Raw genomic sequence first — 19742 nt, 5'->3', positions numbered from 1 at the left:
GCTGAAAGCAGGTATCTGGGGTTTATTTATCTTCTATAATCAAAATTTTGTTGCTTTGAGTGGAGCTCAGGGCTGTGGCAGGCGGGAAGCCTGTCTTCCTCCATCATTGAGGCAACCAAGCCTCCTGCTTGCTCCAGCTCCATGGCTGCCAGCCGCCATCTTGGTTGGGTTAATTTGCATATAGTCGCTCTGATTGGCTGGTGGGCGTGGCTTAAGGTGTAGCAAAGGTACGGTCAATTTGCATGTTTGTCTTTTATTGGTGTGTATATATATATAATTTTTCTTCAAATACAACTATTGGCTTTATATTTTCTTTAGTAAAAAATCTGATGAATTCTTGCAGTTTTTCCTTGTTTGAAATTGCATGTATTTCAATACACACATATACATATATAATTTGCATAAATATAAATGAATATTGACTATAGATATATATTTCATATAAAAATTCAACTACATGATATCAGTACAAAATGCAGATTTTTCAACAGGTACAGTGCAAGCCAGAGACATTGAAATCTGCTATTAGTCTTATTTTTATTTCTTTGATAATAATGTATCTCATCTTTTCTTTTCATTGGCTTTGATTTCCAACAGTGTGACTATGATGTGTCTAGATTTACTTTTCTTTGTATCTGCTAATAGTTCATAGCACTTCTTGGATCTATGGCTTGATGATTGCTGGCTTTGATATGTTTTGGAAAATTTTCAATCCTTCTCTTCAAGTATTGCTTCTGCTTCTTTTTCTGACCCTTCCCTTGGACCTATAGTTTGAGGAATCTCAGAACTTTTCTTGGGACCAAGTTATTTCTTACACCCATTGTTTGATTTTTCATTCTTTTCCTCTCCATGTTCAGTTTGAATATATTTTCTTCTCACCTGTATTCCATTTCACTAATTCCTTCTTTAGCTTTCTTTAATTTGCTATTAATCTATTTTATTGAATTCTTAGTTTTAGTTACATATACTTTTTATTTTTTATCTTCATTGTTGAGAGTATTATAAGTGCCTTCCATTTCCCCCCTTGCCCCATACCACCACATTCCCACCTCAGGCCTCCACCATCCTATTGTCTGTGTTCATGGGCAATGCAATTTATATTTGTGAGTTAACATATTTATATGTGATTTTTAAAACCAGTTTTTAGCTCTCTGCCACAGTTCTCTATTTTATCATAAATACTTGAATATTTATCAGAGTTATTTGAAGTTCCATGTCTGATAACTGACTTCAGTATTCAGATCTCCTGTGGATCTGTTTCGTGAATCTTCTTCCTGGAAGGCTTACTCATTTTTGGGTTTATTGTGCCATCTGATTTGAAAAAATTATACACATAATTTGAGGCAATGAGTGACACTATCCTACTCCAGAAAGGATTATTACCCCTCTCCCCCATTTCACTCACTCCTCACACGCTGCCTGTGGCAATTATCATTTGTTCTCTGTATCTATGACTTAGTTTTTTGTGTGTTTTTTTAGATTTCATATATAAGTATGATCATACAGTATTTGTCTTTCTGTATTTGATTTACTTCATTAGCATCAAGTCCATCTATCTTGTCCCAAATAACAGAAATGTCTTCTTTTTAGGGCTGAATCATATTAAATTTTGTATATATAAATCATATGCACCACACTTTCTTTATCTGTTTATGGACACCTTGGTTGTATTCGTGTCTTAGCTTGTAAATAATGCTGCTATGAACATAGGGTACAGATACCTTTGCAAGATAGTGATTTCAGATATATACTATCTAGAAGTGGACTTGCTGGACTGAATGGTAGTTCTATTTTTTAAATATTTAAGCATCTTACATACTGTTTTTCATAGTGGCTCCACTAATTTATATGCCCACAGTACACAAATGTTATGTTTTCTCCACTTCCTCACCAACACTTATTTCCTGTCTTCTTGATAATAGCCATTTTAACAGGAGTGAGAACAGAAAGGACTATCTTTTGTTTCTAGCAGGCAGTAAATGTAAGGATAACTTATTTTAAGCCGGCTGGATGCTTAGTTGGTTTGAGACTGGACCTAGTTCATTTCTGAGGGCCAGTGCTTTTCTTCTCACCCTTACTTTTATTTTTTAGCTCTTCAGGGGTTTGAATTAAAAAGGCTTACGGTATTTAAAAGGCTTATGGTATTACCTGGCCAGGTGTTTCAGTTGGTTTTGGTCCCATACACCAAAATGTTACCTGTTCAATTCCCGCTCAGGGCACATTCCTAGGTTGTGGGTTTGATCCCTAGTCTAGGCGATTATGGGAGACAACTGATTGATGTTTCTCTCTAACATTGATGTTTCTCTCTCTCTCCCCCTTCCTCTCTCTCTCAAATCAATAAAAACATATCCTCCTGTGAGGATTAAAAAGCCTAAGGTTGCCTCCTCCTTGTTGGAACCTGAACTGAAAATATTCCCTCCTTGGCCTCCAAGCCTTCTGGAAGCTCTGATGGTCTTCCCAGCTGCTAATGTGAAATTGGCAAATGCCTGGAGAGGAAAGTCATGCTCAATGTTGGTATCACCACTTACGTTTTTCTTCTGCATGGTATATTGACCACTGCAGTACTCACTACCTTGGCAACTCTAAGACGATCAAACAACTGTTTTTCATTAATATTTTATCCATATTTTCTGGTTTTTCTCAGTAAGCAGTTTGTTCCAAACAAGCTAGTTGAAAGATTAACAGTATAACAGGGGAATGTAAAAAATACCAATTTTGCAATATAATGAGGATTGTAAAAATATATTTATTTACCATATTATAAAAATTGAAGTGGATACAGTCTATGTAGTATGAACACTGTTTAGAGTAATTCTTTCTTAATTTATTTTGACAGTCTTGTTGAGATACAACATTGTGTACCTTTAAGGTTTATAGATTTGATACACATTTATCTTTCAAAATTATTAGCATCATAACCTTAGCTAATGCTTGCATCACTTCACATAATTACAATTTTTTTTGTGTGGCAAGAACATATAAGATATACTCTCGTAACCACTTTCAATTATATGATACAGTATTATTGACTATAATTATTATGCTATACATTAGATTCCAATTAGATTCCAGCAATCTTATAGCTGGAAATTTGTTTTCAAAATTATTAGCATCATAACCTTAGCTAATGCTTGCATCACTTCACATAATTACAATTTTTTTTGTGTGGCAAGAACATATAAGATATACTCTCGTAACCACTTTCAATTATATGATACAGTATTATTGACTATAATTATTATGCTATACATTAGATTCCAATTAGATTCAAGCAACCTTATAGCTGGAAATTTGTGTAGAGTATGACACGCGTGTCAGAGGTGACACGCGAACTCATTTTTTTGGTTGATTTTTCTTTGTTAAATGGCATTTAAATATATAAAATAAATATCAAAAATATAAATCTTTGTTTTACTATGGTTGCAAATATCAAAAAATTTCTATATGTGACATGGCACCAGAGTTAAGTTAGGGTTTTTCAAAATGCTGACACGCCGAACTCAAAAGGTTCGCCATCACTGGTGTAGAGTAACAATTTAAAATTCAAAAATAATAAATGAAAAGATTGGATGCTTCATAAAAAGGAATATTTTATGGAAAAACAGACTATTGCAATGATCTCCACAATAAATATAAATTATGAGAGATAGAGAAGATATTTTAAAAATGCCCAACTTCAGTCTTTGGCTTTAGAAAAAACAATATCTTATTTACTCCTTTATGTGTGATATAGTTCACTAAATTTGTTGAATTAATAAATCAATGAATGATTACAGTTCCTTTATATTATTTTATCTCTATTGGTATGAGTTTACCTCAAATCTTTCTATTTCGTGGACAGGAGTTTGTTAAACATTTTATTATTCTTCTTAAAATTTTCTTTTTAAATATTTTGCTTCATCTCATCCTGGTTTATTTATTCATAATCAATCTCATTTACTTAGTAAGCTTTTTAGAAGTCTACATATTTTATGAGTTTATTAAAAAATGTTTTTTAAGTTTGTTGGTCCTCTTGTCCAGATGCATATGCTTGTATCTGTGTGTGCATATGTGTGATGTGCTAACTGTTGATTTCTATTTTTTGAAAAAATTATTTTCTGTTTTTCTGAGTTCTGAACTAGTATTTTAATTTTCTTTATTTGAATATTTAGCTCGTGTCATTTTAGTCTTTTAAAAAGTAAGTGCCTTAAGACAATACATGTCCATTTCTCTATTTTTTTGCTTTAAATGTGTTCCTTATAAGCTACTTGTCTGATTGTCTCAATCTTTAATTAGATGAATTTAACTTTTATTATATGTGATGTGACTATTGATATGTTTATCTTATTTTCTGTCATATTTATCAGCCTAACCACTTTTTATTTACATTTGAGAGTGTTTATACATTTTAGTATTCTTATTTTACATTTAAATCAATAGTATTGTTTGAAGCAAAAGATTGATTTCACAGAATGAACTCATTCATTTTGAGAAAAGTCTGTTTCATTATTATCATCACACTGTGGTTTCTCAAACAGCATGTTACCAGGTACAATGCCATTCTCAGGATCCTCTTTGTTGACATAATATATCTGACAGATGAAGTAAAAGTGGGGAATTCCAAAGACTTGTAGTTCTGATGAAGCCAAAGGCACAACAGAGTTAGAAAGTTGAAAACATAGGCATATATAGTCAGAGACTATTAATAAGTGAGCAGTCACAAGCAATAATAAACCTTTTGTATGACCATGCAAATTAATGGCAGCTGAAATGTCGTGAAATTCCAGTGAATTGCACTGGAAATCAAATATTGGATGGGTGGTTCACCAGGACATTGACTATTCTGCCAAATAGTGTCAAAATTTGGGGTGAAGGGAATAATGGTAAACTAAGTTCTAATGATCGCGGTACGTAAAGGATACAAGTTTTCAAGCAGGGGTAAAGGGAGGTATTGCCAAATCACATGGATCTCAAATGAGCAGGAGTTTTTATACAAGTCATAGGGATTAACCATCTTGAAGATGTAATGGAAACTAAAGATACCATCTATGATCTATTCATTTAGCAAGGTGTAGGAGACTGAGCAGTCTCCACATGAGAGGTATATAGGTCAAGGTGATCGAGGCTTCGTTTAAGGCCAGAAGATGTTGAGAATATTCACCAAATAAGTTAAAAATGTGGTGGAGCTTGTTATGATAGAGCTGGGTTTCCAGCTGGAAAAATAAAGACTTGCGTTTTAGCATAAAGGCAGAGAACTATGTAGGGTTCTACAGAAGAAGTAGATGATTGTTGGGGATGATATATTGGGAAATGACTGAAGAGAACAGAACTGTGAAATAAGGTGGGTTACCAGGTGAATGATCCCCAGCAGCTGGTGCTGGATGTGGGTCTTAGCATCAGCCAAGCCCTGGATTTATTATTGCATTCCAAGAGCATGGGGACTCTAGATCTTGGACTCACCTTGAATTTGAATTGACAGTATGTGCTTTTGAGAAAAAAAAAGCATTTTGTTAAGCTGTTCACATATTAATATCCAAAAGGCAATGACTGGCTCATGAATGCTGAGACCGAGGGACACAAACTCTGAGGGTTGTGGCTTGGTTTCTGTGCCATTGGGAGGTATGCTCTCTGGTATTTTATGAGAAATGCGGCCTTTTTATGTCTTACTCATATTTCTTTTTTAATCAATGAAAATATGTTATTTTATATGTGTTTTCTATCCAAAGAACTTGTATATAGCTACCCCTGTTGAGTATTCAATATGTACTAGGTCCTGCCTAACTACTTAATGTGTAATAACTCATTTAAGCCTCACAGCAATCTGTGTTATAGATTTAGCACTTGAGATGCAGAAAGGTGAAATAACTTGCTCATGGTCAACAACTAATGAAGAGCAGAGCTGGGAACTGAATTCAGGAAATTCTAGTTTCAGACTCCCCAATTTTCACCACCATACCGGTGCTTCCTGAACTTTCTGAGTGATTGAAATCACCCGAGGTGTTTATGAAATGTACTGGACATTCTGACTCAGTAGCTCTGAGTTGGAGCCCAACCATCAGTGTTTATACTTCACATAATTTTAGAAAACCCTGTGCTGGGTGATGGTGCCACCCTTCGATGCCTGTATCTGCTGTCAGCGGGCCTGCTGTCTTACCATGTTTCCTCTAAACTGCCTTTCCAGAGCTCCTGGCTCCTGATCACGAAACTCCTATGAGTTTCAACTTCCCTTCTATCGTCTTTGAGGTTGAGACTAGAGTTCTGCCTGGAATAGGATTGCACTGGATACAAAAGGAAAAACAACTTGGTTTCCAATACATTTCCTGTTCCCTCCAATCTCCAATACTTTCTGTCCTTGGATCTCTGTTGGCTCCTGTATTCCTTGCTTTCTCTTACTCCAGCTGGCTTTCACATCCTTCCCTCCCCCGATCCTGTGTTCTTGTTTTTTTCATTAGCTCTGAACTCCTCCAAGTCTTCTGGCTTTCTCTACGCTTATTCACTCTGTGCTGTAACTTTCCCTGACCCTTTCTTCTCTCCTCGTCTATTCCTTTCCAAGTTTAGCTTTTATTTTTGTTACTTTTTATTTTCCCTAATCAACTAAGGGACTAGAGTCACTAGACTGTGCAGACCCATAATTTTATGGGCCTCTCTCATGTGACAGATGGTATTATAAGAGATAAAGCAACATCATATATTTGGATATTTGAACAGAAATTCTGATTTGGAATGATGGCCCAAATTGTAGCCCTAATACTAAAAGCAGCATAGAATCTCAGTTTCCTCCTGCAAGTCTCTGTATCGTTAGTTTATAAGTAGGAGATGCAAATTGGTTGCTATACAGGTAAGCCAAATTTAACCTCTGGAAATGGGCTTGTTTGGTCTAGAGCAGCCGTGGGCAAACTACGGCCCGCGGGCCAGATCTGGCCCGTTTGAAATGTAGGAGATGCAAATTGGTTGCTATACAGGTAAGCCAAATTTAACCTCTGGAAATGGGCTTGTTTGGTTTAGACTACACTTAAAAGTCAAAATAAGCCCGTCAGAGAAAGATACATATCACATGATCTCACTCACATGTGGAATCTAATGAATTAAATAAACTGAGAAACAAAATAAATCCAGAGGCACAGAAGCATGGAACAGACTGTTGAATCTCAGAGGGCAAGTGGGGGAGGGTGGGTGGATGGGAAGAGATCAACCAAAGACCTTATATGCATAGATATGCATAACCCATAGACACAGACGGTAGGGTGGTGAAGGACTGGGGTGGGGGCAGAAGAAGTCATTGGAGGAGAAGGGAGACATATGTAATACTTTTAACGATGAAGATTTTTTTTTAAAAAAATTGAGTACATATGAATGCCTTAAGCAGGACTTGCACTCGTTATTCATACATGTAGCTGCTTGGGCATCCAGATTCTCTTCCTGAGCCTATGGATTTGTGATTTTGTGGACTTTAATGGACAGTGACATGGGGACACTTCAGTGAGACCACCCAGAACATTTCTGAACACTGGCATCTTTTTCAACAGTGTAGTGCCTAGTCATTTCTATTCAGCAGGCAGGAAGGAAGTTGTCTTTAAATTACCAGAAGTTCGCCATCTTCCCTTTTGGACAGTCGCCCTTTCCTGAGTGATGAGAATTCATTCCTAAATGAACACTCAGGTGTTTTTGAATTTCTTCTCATTGATCTGACCATCCTGATGAGCCATTATTTGTTATTTTCTTACAGAAAATAATGTCGATTGACAGATCTTGTTCCCAAAACATTCATTCTGAGATCAGACTCTATATAAAGATAACTTTATATAAAAAATGATTTAAAACATTTAGATTCAAAGTTTATATTTGAAACTTTTTTTCGTATCATTTATACAAAAGCCAAGTAATCACGGAATGGGGAAGTTCTCTAAACATGTAAAACATAAAGGCTATTGTTTCTAGCCAACGAGAAAGGGACCAGGGCTGTGAGTTCCAAACACACTTTAGATAGGTGGAGCCGATATGTCCTTCCCTGGTCTGGAGAGAGGAAGAGCTGTGTTCTGGCTGTCTTGGTATTTGCAAGGTGGTGAGGACCTTGGTGGGGAAAGAGGAGCAACGTGTTGTGGGAGATAGAACTGCAAGAGCTTTCTGTGCCTTAGGCACTGTCCAGGACACATCTTGATTCTTCATTGCCGTTTTTTTTTGAAAGTTCATTGCTTCGTTCCTGTTTTTGTTTGTTTGTTTGTTTGTTTGCAGTCCTTTCTTGCAATTCAATTAAAAACACACACATATTTTTCTAACTCACAGCAGAGGGAGTTAGTGATAATGGTGATAATAGTCTTCGTGTTGGAGGTTCATTTGAGGTCCAGTGGAATTTGGATAGATAGAAGGCATTCTTGGTTAGAATAAGATGATTGAAGATTTATGGGCAAAATTAACATGGTGAAATTATGGAGAGTTGTTTAGTTATAAATATATATGTGTATGAATATATATGTATCAATATACATTTTTATCTCGTAATATACTAATTATACCAGATGTCTTCTGGACATCCTTCCTAACAAAGCTGGGCCTGAGTGAAGCTGCCCACCCCGTGGTCCTGGGCACCAGTGCCTACGACTGCGGCCTGGGAGAAGCCAAATCTGCCCGCCTGCTGTCCTGGGCACCTGCGGCTGCAGCCAACCCGGGTTCAGGGTGCCTATGGCCGGCCAGAGGGAGGGAAGCCTGGGTCCTGGGTGTGGGGCGAGGCAGAGGTGGTTAGGGGCAATCAGGCCAGCAGGGGAGCAGTTAGTGGCAGATAGAGAAGTAGGTCACTTGAGGTTCTCAAGTCGTTGATGCAGAGGCACTGAGTCATGGTAACAATAATCTACACTAATAAAAGGGTAATATGCTAATTATACCAGATGTCTTCTGGACATCCTAACAAAGCTGGGCCTGAGTGAAGCTGCCTACCCCACGGTCCCAGGCACCAGCGCCTACGACTGCGGCCTGGGAGAAGCAAATCTGCCTGCCTGTGGTCCTGGGCACCTGCGGCTGCAGCCGACCTGGGTTCACATGAATTTCGTGCACCAGACCTCTAATACATATATATATACATAAATATATATATCCATCTACTATCATATATCTAATCTGTCTCTTACAGAAAAAAAATAATTTAAAGGCCTCTAATCTTAAAAATTGCCTTTTTATATTTTATTTGAAGATGGATGCTCACTTTTTGCAGGTGGTGAAACTTTTCTCATAACTGTTTCTCATGTTCTTCACCTCTCCCCACCCCCACCCCCAGCCAACCCTAATTCTTGTGTAGTGATTAGTGGACACATGCAAAGCTTTCTACCAAATATGTTTAAATACATTAAAATATTTCTTTATTAAGTATACTAGAGGCCCGGTGCACGAAATTCGTGCACTCATGGGGGGTGGGGTCCCTCAGCCCAGCCTGTGCCCTCTCGCCCTCAGTTGGACATCCTTAGTGCTGCTGTGGAGGCGGGAGAGGCTCCCGCCACGTCCGCTGCACTCACCAGCAGTGAGCCCGGCTTCTGGCTGAACGGCGCTCCCCCTGTGGGAGCCCACTGACCACCAGGGGGCAGCTCCTGCATTGAGCATCTGCCCCCTGGTGGTGAGTGCACGTCATAGCGACCGGTTGTTCTGCCGTTTGGTCGATTTGCATATTAGCCTTTTATTATATAAGATAATATTTGCAGTGTTAGACTGAGTTCTTTTCAATGGGTGAAACTATATTTTATTTGCCTATCTGTTATGCAGAAGACATAAATAGATGTTATTTAAATATTTATAGAACTAAATAGCTTGTATAATCCGTAATATAAACTTCAGGTGCCATTAGCCAAATCAACTAATTTTCTAATTGGCAAATATATGTATTTATTTATCAAAGATATTTTTGTAAACTAGTAGTTTTGTAAATTAGTAGTTTTAGCTCTTATTTAGTTTTCACATTGTACTATAATGTATATTTTTAAATCCAGGTGCTAATTTGGGAGATTGAAAACCTTGTGTGTGTTTTTCTTGGCTAACATTGTAAAGGTCAGAGAAAGCAGAATTTAGCTTTTTATTCACCTTTCATAAATGTGTTCTTATTGAGTTAATTCACACAGGGTACAATATGCATCTTCTCATAACTGCGTTTTACAGAAGTAGTAGAAAACCCAATGGTATAATGACACCCTCAGGGCGAGGCAGCTTCCTTGTTGCAGTGTCTAATCCATGTCTCTGGTTTTGGATTCCGTGTTCAGACTGAATATCCCACTGATAGTAACCGCATCAAATGTCACCTTATGCTTGTAACTTTCCAAGTCACGCTTCCTTGGATTTGTGAGGTAGGGAAATGCAGATGGCAGGAAACTTCAACTGTATAAAAATACCTTTAATGTAAGTTTCACTCTATGAAATCAGCATTTATACAGTCTTTTTGGTGAACTTCATTAACAAGCGATGGGGTCTAGGAAGCTTGGCAAATAAGGAGGCAGGAAACCCCAAAGAGAACACGCCTGTCAGACGTCTTTCCTTCTGGGGTTTCCTTCCAAATGTTTTTGGATCTTGAAGGAAGCGGAGTGGCTTTCTGCCACCACTTTCCTACATCTGTAACCCACGGGGTCTACAGAGTCTGGCATTCACTTTTGAAATTCTTTCCTCAATCTGTATTTATTTCACTGTGAAATAGAAGCCGATCATTGGTTAATGTTGAAGTCCAAATATGAATCTTTTTTTAGTTAGACACTATTTCTACTTTTTGAGAATTTTGATTTAAGGGCTGAGAAGTCTCTGATTTTTTAAATGCCGTGACACAGTTCAAACCTTGCATTTTACAGAAAGCTGTGGACCTGGTCAAACATAAAAGCCGAGGGCAATTTGGAGCTCTGTTTGCCTAGGTTTTCGGGCTGTACTTAAAAGACATTTTGCAAGACCTGTGGAGAAACAGATGTAGTTATTCAGACTTGCACTCCTGAATGTCTGCTATCACTTAGTCCCCATTCCCTCCTGACAAGATTTTAATATTTAATTTAATTCTGCTGAATGTATGCTCTAGAAAACATTGAAAGGAAAACCTGAGCTAAAGGAGGTGAAACATGAGCCTTCATAAATACTCATCTCTAGAGAGCTACCTCTCTTAAATCTCTGTGCTCTTTGAAGAATATACAGCTGTCGACCTTTTGATGGGAAAGACAGTGATAACTTGTTAACTAAAATGTCAATCATTCACCTTAATAAAAAAATCATTATTTAGCGGCATTAGTATTATTTTAGCATACCTGCTCTATCTAGATTTGCAACAGACTTGCTGCTTTGGGACAAATGTAAGAATAGATTAGATGCCCTCGCTGGTTTGACTCACTGGATAGAGTGTTGGCTTGTGGACTGAAGGGTTCTGGGTTTGATTCCGAACAAGGGCACATGCCTGGGTTGTGAGCTTGATCCTCAGAAGGGGGAGTGGAGGGAGGCAGCCGATCAGTGATTCTCTCTCATCATTGATGTTTCTGTCTCTCTCTTCCCTTCCTCTCTAAAATAAATAAAAATTATTTTAAAAAAGAATAGATGAGATACAAAATTCTACATTTTTTAAAATTTAAATTCTTTATTGTTTAAAGTATTACATGAGTCTCCTTTTTCCCCCATTGACCTCTCCCAGTCTGCTCCCACCCTCCAGCACATGCCCTCGCATTCCCCCCCCCCCGACCCCATATGTGATATTTATCTTTCTCTGACTGGCTTATTTTGCTTAGCATAATGCTCTACAGTTTCATCTATGCTGTTGCAAATGGTAAGAATTCCTTCTTTTTTATAGCAGGATAGTATTTCATGGTGTAGATGTACCACAGGTTTCTAATCCACTCATCTGCTGATGGGCACTTAGGCTGTTTCCAAATCTTAGCTATGGTGAATTGTGCTGCTATGAACATAGGGGTGCATATATCCTTTCTGATTGGTGTTTCTAGTTTCTTGGGATATATTCCTAGAAGTGGGATCACTGGGTCAAATGGGAGTTCCATTTTTAATTTTTTGAGGAAACTCCATACTGTTCTCCACAGTGGCTGCACCAGTCTGCATTCCCACCAGCAGTGCAGATTCTGACAGGTGTGAGATGGCACCTCATTGTTGTTTTGATTTGCATCTCTTGGATGATTAGTGACTTTAAGCATGTTTTCATATGTCTCATGGCCTTCTGTATGTCTTCTTTTGAAAAGTGTATACTTAGGTCCTTTGCCCCTTTTTTGATTGGATTGGTTATCTTCTTTTTGTTTAGTTGTATGAGTTCCCTGTAAATGTTGGATATTAAACCCTTATCGGAGATAATATTGGCAAATATGTTCTCCCATGCAGTGGGCTTTCTTGTTGTTTTGTTGATGGTTTATTTTGCTGTGCAGAGCTTTTTATTTTGATGTAGCAATCCCATTTACCATTGCAACAAAAAAATTAAGATACCTAGGAATAAGGGTTCTTCTATTCCCAGTCAAGGGCATGTACCTGGGTTGTAGGTTTAATCCCGGGCTTCGGTCAGGGTGTATAGGAGGCAACCTATTGATCAAACAAAATATAATGGATGAGAAAGAAAACATAATGACAAGGGTGTTGTTCTAACACCCACAATATACACCTAAGAGAAGAACATTGGGACACTTCCCTTTGAGAAACAAGGAGTTCAGGAACCACAGCCACTCAGATTATGGCTGAACATTTGAGTTGAATTTACACTATCACAGATGCAGCTTGATGCGGCTTTGCTGTGTCCTTCCGTTTCTGCTCAGCATTTCTAAAAACTGTGCTGGAAGTATGGAATGTGGAGGTGGCCAGGAGTTCTCTATGGCCATGGCCGGAGTTAGTATTTCTCAGTTTTCCTCCCCACAGCAGCTAACTTTGTTCAGAGGGAGCATGGGGCTTTGAAGCTGCACTGTCCACCTCTGATGAAGCCACATGCCCCATGATATTAGACACCACCTTCCCTTCCCTTGTAAAAAGCAAAGTCAAGAAAACCCACTTCTCAAACTGTCGACAAAACTACAATACTTGTCGTTAACTTTGTATGAACTCCTACTTACCTAGTTTTGATGAAGCCACACATAAAACTAGGTATCAGATTATTTACTCAAACTACATGTAATAACTTTCTTCCATTTTCAGATTCATAGTATAGTTAGAGATATTTTCTATTAACCAGTAGGGACAGTAGAAAGTGCCGAGAAAGGACTCTTACTGAAAGTTTAAAATACTTAACATGGGCTGAGACATACTATAAAATATTTCGTTAAATTTCAGGAAGAAAAAATAAGTATGAAAAAATTAGATTTGTGCCTAGTCACTCATAAAGTATACAATTTTCATATACCATAGAAATCGCAGAAATTGAAAACCAGAAATACTGAGCATATTCTTATATAGTTTTGCTGTTTGTATTACTGCTTTTGCAGAACAGTTATATTTGTTCTATATGGTGTATTTTTTATTTTTTACATTTTGGCTTTAACATCCCTGCCAACACATTCTTACAGCACTTTTATTTATTAGTTATCACCAATAAAAATTTGAATACTTTTCAAGTGTTGGTACATTTTTAGTTGCTCTCATTTTCACAAGGACAAACATTAATAGCTCATAAACTTATACTTTTAAATATGTTTATTTGTCAACATGTATATGCATAAATATATACCCACTGAAAATGACAGCACCCGTATCCATGCATATTTGTGAGTGTGGGAGTGTAAGTCTTTATGCAGGTAGGTTTATGTATGTGAATATATGTAAGTACATATTTATTAGTTTGGGGTAAATGATGGTATATCAAATACTTTTGGGGGGTTAGAATGCCCAGGGGGAAACGATAAGATGGCCAAAGAGAAGTTAGGACCTGGAGCAATAGAGGACTTTGTGTATGAAATTGACCTAATAAGACCTGAGAGGAGGCACTGAGAAGTAGGCATGTGGGAGAAGGCATTGGTTAAGATAATCTCCACAATGCCTACTCTGTTTGTCCTGCCTACCTGCCTTATAGTTGATTGCTCAATGTGTTCTGTCATTTTTATTTTTATTTTTTTGGTATCCTTGACCCTTCAGTATAATTGGTATTTCTAAAATACCCCTGGAAATTTCAAAAGGGATAGAAAAAAATGTTTAAATGTCTTTGTGAAATTTATAAAGAGATTTTATAGAATTGTTTGAGTTTCTAGTGTTATTGTTTAAATTCCATCCATTAATTCCTGTAGTGTATGCAGAGAAGACCAATTTGGATGGTCTAAGTGAGGAAATATAAATCACACAAACATAAAATAGTGGTATTGGAAAGGAAGGGGTTAGAAAGTGCTACTCAAGCTACGGAATGATAATGGATACTATTATAAAAATTGGAATTGGAATTTTTATTATTTTTGTAATGGATGGAGGGATTTTATCGATTTTGTAGTTGATGGTGATGTACTATTACTTAAGCATACTCATGTAGTTATTTTTTAAATATATTTTATTGATTTTTTACAGAGAGGAAGGGAGAGGGATGGAGAGTTAGAAACATCGATGAGAGAGAAACATCGATCAGCTGCCTCCTGCACACCTCCCACTGGGGATGTGCCTGCAACCAAGGTACATGCCCTTGACCAGAATCAAACCTGGGACCCTTCAGTCCGCAGGCCGACGCTCTATCCACTGAGCCAAACCGGTCAGGGCACTCATGTAGTTATTTTTAATTTGGTTTAAGCTAGACCTGTGGTTCTCAAATTGTGGTCCTTGGGTCAGCAGCATCACCATGGTCTGTGAGCTGGATGGAAATGCAAATCCATGGGCCCAACCTGACCTAATGAATTCTAATCTCTGCATATGGTCCCAGTGAACTGTTTTATCTGGCTCTACGGTAGATTCATATTCACATTAAACTTTAAAAAATACGAATCAATAGTGCATGACTAAAGGACACTATGATCTACACAGGAAACAACTTGGGATGAGGAGTTTGGGTTTTGTCTTGGTTTTATATTGTAGGGACCTTATTTCTTATATCTAAAGAAGAAGCTACCATAACTACGATTGCAGAAAAAAATAAGATCAAAGTTTTAAAACTGACTTTTATGAGATAATACAGTTTAATTATATCGACGTTTTATTAGGAGTTTCAGTGAATAATTTGTATAACTATTGCACACTCTTAGTTTAGAATAAGCAGTTTGTTGGGATATTTTAGTTTATTGAATGGATTAAATAATGCTGCTGAAATGAACTCTTTATACACAGAATAGAATTAAACTTTATCAAACAACCCGATGGATTTTGCTAGAGGTTAATTTTCCAACTAGAAGCTTAGTTTGCTTAGCTGGAAGGCATAAAGACTAATTAGTCATTGCATATAACTGGTTCATTAACTATTCCAGAGGGAAAATTGAAAACAGCCGCTATGATTTATTTTTTAATAGAAATTTAAAAGAAGAACATTGATTTAGTGCCTAAAATGGCCGATAAAGGTTGCATCCAACTTTAGCAGAACTGTGCAATTTTTTTTTCTTTGTTTTTGATGTTGCAGTCTGCAGATGTTAGCTGTTTTTGTGAGGAAATAATGGTGTTAGCTATGAGTTTTCTTGGAAAGAAAGAGCTTAAAAGCTTTGGAGTGCTGGACTCATGGTCCGCACAGCCAGATGAACATGGATGGAATGTTAGGTGAAGCCCACGGGGAGTCATTCCCCGGCAGCATCTGGAAGGAAACAATAAGTGACTGGAGGGTGTAGTTTTCAGGCCAATGATTAAGAGGCGATTAAGTGAAGGTGTTAGGATGTGAGGGAGGGAAGGAAGTACTGAAGGTGTATATATATAATATGGAACGGAGGGATTATGGAAAAGACTTAACAGAGTGAACTGTACATCACAGCGGAACTTCTACAAAGCTGGAATTGGAATTTGGACAGAACAGCTATAGGTATCGTGTGAAATAGAACATGAGATTCACATAATACAGAACATACTGGGACTTTTTTTTTTAACAGTAAAGGACAGTGATGATGTCCAGTTATTCAGAGCCACTGGAAATCATTTCTTAGAGTTGGAAAGACATCCTGCTATTATACCTTTATGGTCTTACTCTGGTTATATTGGCCTTACTTTAAAGTCCCAAGAAAGCTCTGGGCTTTGGAAATAGAAATCCATGCCTTTGATCAAGTGAGTAGTTTTAGTTTAGCCGTTTGATACTAACTCATTCATAATACATACAGACAGTGTTTCTTTAAATTGCTGCATATAATCATATCTTCCTGCCCATTTCTCTTGCCTACTGATAATTCCCTACTCACAACTGTGAATAAATGAATGAATTAGTGAATGAATGAATGAATGAAACTCTGTTTGGCTTAAATGACATGGGATAAAAACTATGTTTTTCCAAAAAGCTCATGTTTATCCTTAAAAATAAATCTAGTTTTTTTTTCTGAATATAAGTTTTTCTTCTTGATATTTGAGCATCTGACATCATGAGAAATTAGAGAGGAAGATAAGGCAGCATTATGGAAGCTACTGCCCTTCTCTAGCCCCAGGATCCTTCCCAGCAGTTACTTAAAGGCCTTTTCATGTTAATGAACTGGGATTCTGCAAACATAGGCTGAATCTCTACTCAAGGCTCCAAATCTATAACACTTGGATTTTATTAGCCAATATACTTAAATGCTCTAACACGCAATTTCAGTTTCTCTGACCTAAAATGACCACAGATGATTTCTTGCTCAAGTGCAGTGAGGATGATTTGGTCATTTAGGGACTATGTGGTCATTAGGGACTCTGACTCTTCCTTCTTGTGACCCTGCCCTCCTGTGGGTTCTTTCCGTTTAGCTGCAGGATGGGGAAAGAGAACATAGGAAACACTCATGTACTTCTTACCACTTCACTTCAGAAATGACACACTTTTGCTTGACTCCATTGACCAGAACTCACCTGAATTGTCAGACTCAGATGTGATGGAGGCAGAGGTGTGTATTGCAGTCTCTTCCATATAGACTTAACCTTCCTGCCAGAGCTCTAGGCAGGCCCCTTTTCTGGATTGTAAGAAAATGTAAAACTACTTGGGCACATTCAAGGACAAACTGACTGGGAAAATTAAATAGAGGGTTGTATATATAGTATTTGCTCCACAGTAATATCTCTGGCCTCCCCTCCTGTCCATCGTTGGTGCATCTCTGGCTCTTTAGGCTGCATTCCCTTAAGATGATCATTTTATCAAATGGATCTGAGAAGTCACAAACTAAGGAATTCCAGATTGCTAGCATATGTCTTAGGATTGGCTCCACTGGTAGGTAAAAGATAAGGGGGTGTCTCCCTGCCCCAACTTGTTCTGTGGTTCGTCTGGATGAAGATAGCACTTGGATAACCAGGTTCATAGTCTGGCAGATTATGGACAAGGTTAAGCAAATGTTGATGAGATTTGGGAAGGAGCAGCAGTTTGGATACTTCTGAGAATGGTGGACCTATTTAGAGATAGAACATTTTTAGAATGTTTTTTAAATTTATTTTTTAGAGAGAGAGGAAAGGGGAGGGAGAGAGGAAGAGAGTGAGGGAGGTAGAAAGAGAGGGTACATGGGAGAAAAAGTTGTTCTGTGGGAAAAAAGGACCTCAATCTGGAATGTATTGATGGCAGGGTCCCCCTTTTTAAGATTTTTATTGTTTTTGAGAGAAAAATATGGATGTGAGAGAGAAACATACATTGGTTGCCTCCCACACACCCCCCAACTGGGGATCAAGCCCATCAACTGGGCATCTGTCCTGACCAGGGGTCAAACCTGTAACCTTTTGGTCTAAGGGACAATGCTCAACCTACTAAGCCACACTGACCAGGGCAAGAAAAATTTTTAAGAGTTATGAAGCAGTTTGAGGGAAGCAGGGTTAAAAATAAGGCTCCTTTTTTCACGTTGCCTGAAACTTACTCTCATTTCCAGAAAAAATGTTCCAGGGAAACAGAGACTGAAAAAGGCTCAGTGTCTAGGGTGGTCCACATGCTGAGATTGAGGGGTTCTGGGAGGGTTGCTTTGCTTATTTGGGACCATTCTTGTTCATCACAATCACTGGGAAGAACTGTGAGAATTATATGCAGGGAAGAGATCGGAACCTGTTCTGCTACTATGTGAGCTCTGTGTTCTTATAGGAGTAGAAGGCATACATATTGTAATTAAATATGTATTGCTTCAAAATACATTTATATAGGAAATGTAAGTGAGATGATAATATAATTTATGATGCAAACATGGGTACTCTAAGAGCAAAAGGGGATAATATCAATTACCCTGGGACAACAAGTTTAAACCAGGACCACCTCTAACAAAAAGGGATGTGTGGTCACCAAAGTTTAAGACAGTGCTACTGCATTCATGTAACAATATGTTAAGGTATTTAACAACCCTCAATTTAAGAAAATGGCATCTTCACATTCAACCTACCATTTCAGTCAATCCCTGTGTTAAATAGAAATAGACAGAAACACTAATCTTTGTAGGGTAACCCAAGTAAGGCAAGAGTAGTACTTTATTATTTTTTTATTATTATTTTTTAAAAATCTTTATTGTTGAAGGTATTACATAGGTCCTCCTTTTCCCCCCATTAACTTCTTCCAGCCCTCCCGCTCCTGCCCCCACGACCCAGGCCCTCACCACCCCATTGTCTGTGTCCATGGGTTATGCATATATGCATACAAGTTCATTGGTTGATCTCTTCCCACCCACCCTCCCCTGCCTTCCCTCTGAGGTTCAATAGTCTGTTCATGCTTCTGACTCTGGGTCTATTTTTGATCATCAGTTTACTTGGTTCATTAGATTCCACATATGAGTGAGATCATGTGATACTTGTCTTTCTCTGACTGGCTTATTTCGCTCAGGATAATACTCTCCAGGTCCATCTGTGTATTGCAAATGGTAAGAGTTCTTTCTTTTTTATTGCTGCATCATATTCCATTGTGTAAATGTGCCATAGTATTTTTATCCACTATTGTAAATTGCACTGCTATGAATATAGGGGTGCATGTATTCTTTCAAATGAGTGTTTCGTGTTTCTTAGGATATATTCCTAGAAGTGGGATGACTGGATTAAACGGGAGTTCCATTTTTAATTATCTGAGAAAACTCCATACTGTTTTCCACAGTGGCTGCACCAGTCTACATTCCCACCAACAGTGTACTAGGGTTCCCTTTTCTCCATGACCTAGCCAACACTTGTTGTTTGTTGATTTGTTGAGGATAGCCATTCTGACAGGTGTGAGGTGCTATCTCATTGTGGCTTTGATTGGCATCTCTGGGATGAGGAGTAGTACTTCAGATTGACACCAACAGGTGGAGTATCCTGGTGCTCACTTGTTCAGCTTGAGAATAGAAGGTTGTGGAATGAATTAGGCACAGTCTTCAAGTATATGAAGCACTTGTAAGTACAATATGGGTACCAGCTGCACTCTGTTCAGGCACCACAATTTATTGAGTGACCCCACACTCCCCGTTATATGGAGAACATTTATATGGCTAGATTTTGGCTTACATGGAATGAACAAATACACACATGATGTGATTTAAGAAGGATCAGAAATTCAGAGGCCCCAGACCACCCCTCACCAGCCTGCTCACATTCCCAGCATTAGAGACACCTCTGGGGTTCAAGATACAGCGCCTCTAAAATGAAATCGGCCACCTGGAGAGGAAAGGATAATAAAGCCAGTAGCCACATTATCAGCGGGGTTCAGAGCCCTAAGGAAACAAAACATAAGTTTTAATTAGAGTTGGGGTTAGGAGAGATCATAGTGTTAGATGCAGAGCCGGGTG

At 38.1% G+C, this 19742-nt stretch overlaps 1 protein-coding gene across 4 annotated transcripts in view; it reads left to right on the top strand.

Moving 5' to 3' along the window:
• The window catches only part of HMGCLL1 (3-hydroxymethyl-3-methylglutaryl-CoA lyase-like 1), a 163131-nt gene that overhangs the window by 6883 nt on the left and 136506 nt on the right, over nt 1-19742 (top strand). The gene's annotated exons all lie outside the window — the stretch shown is intronic.

Source organism: Myotis brandtii, unplaced genomic scaffold (genome assembly GCF_000412655.1).
Source record: "Myotis brandtii unplaced genomic scaffold, ASM41265v1 scaffold176, whole genome shotgun sequence".
Lineage (NCBI taxonomy): Eukaryota > Metazoa > Chordata > Mammalia > Chiroptera > Vespertilionidae > Myotis > Myotis brandtii.
The sequence above is the reverse complement of the archived record's forward strand: the minus strand, read 5'-3'. Positions and strand labels throughout refer to the sequence as shown.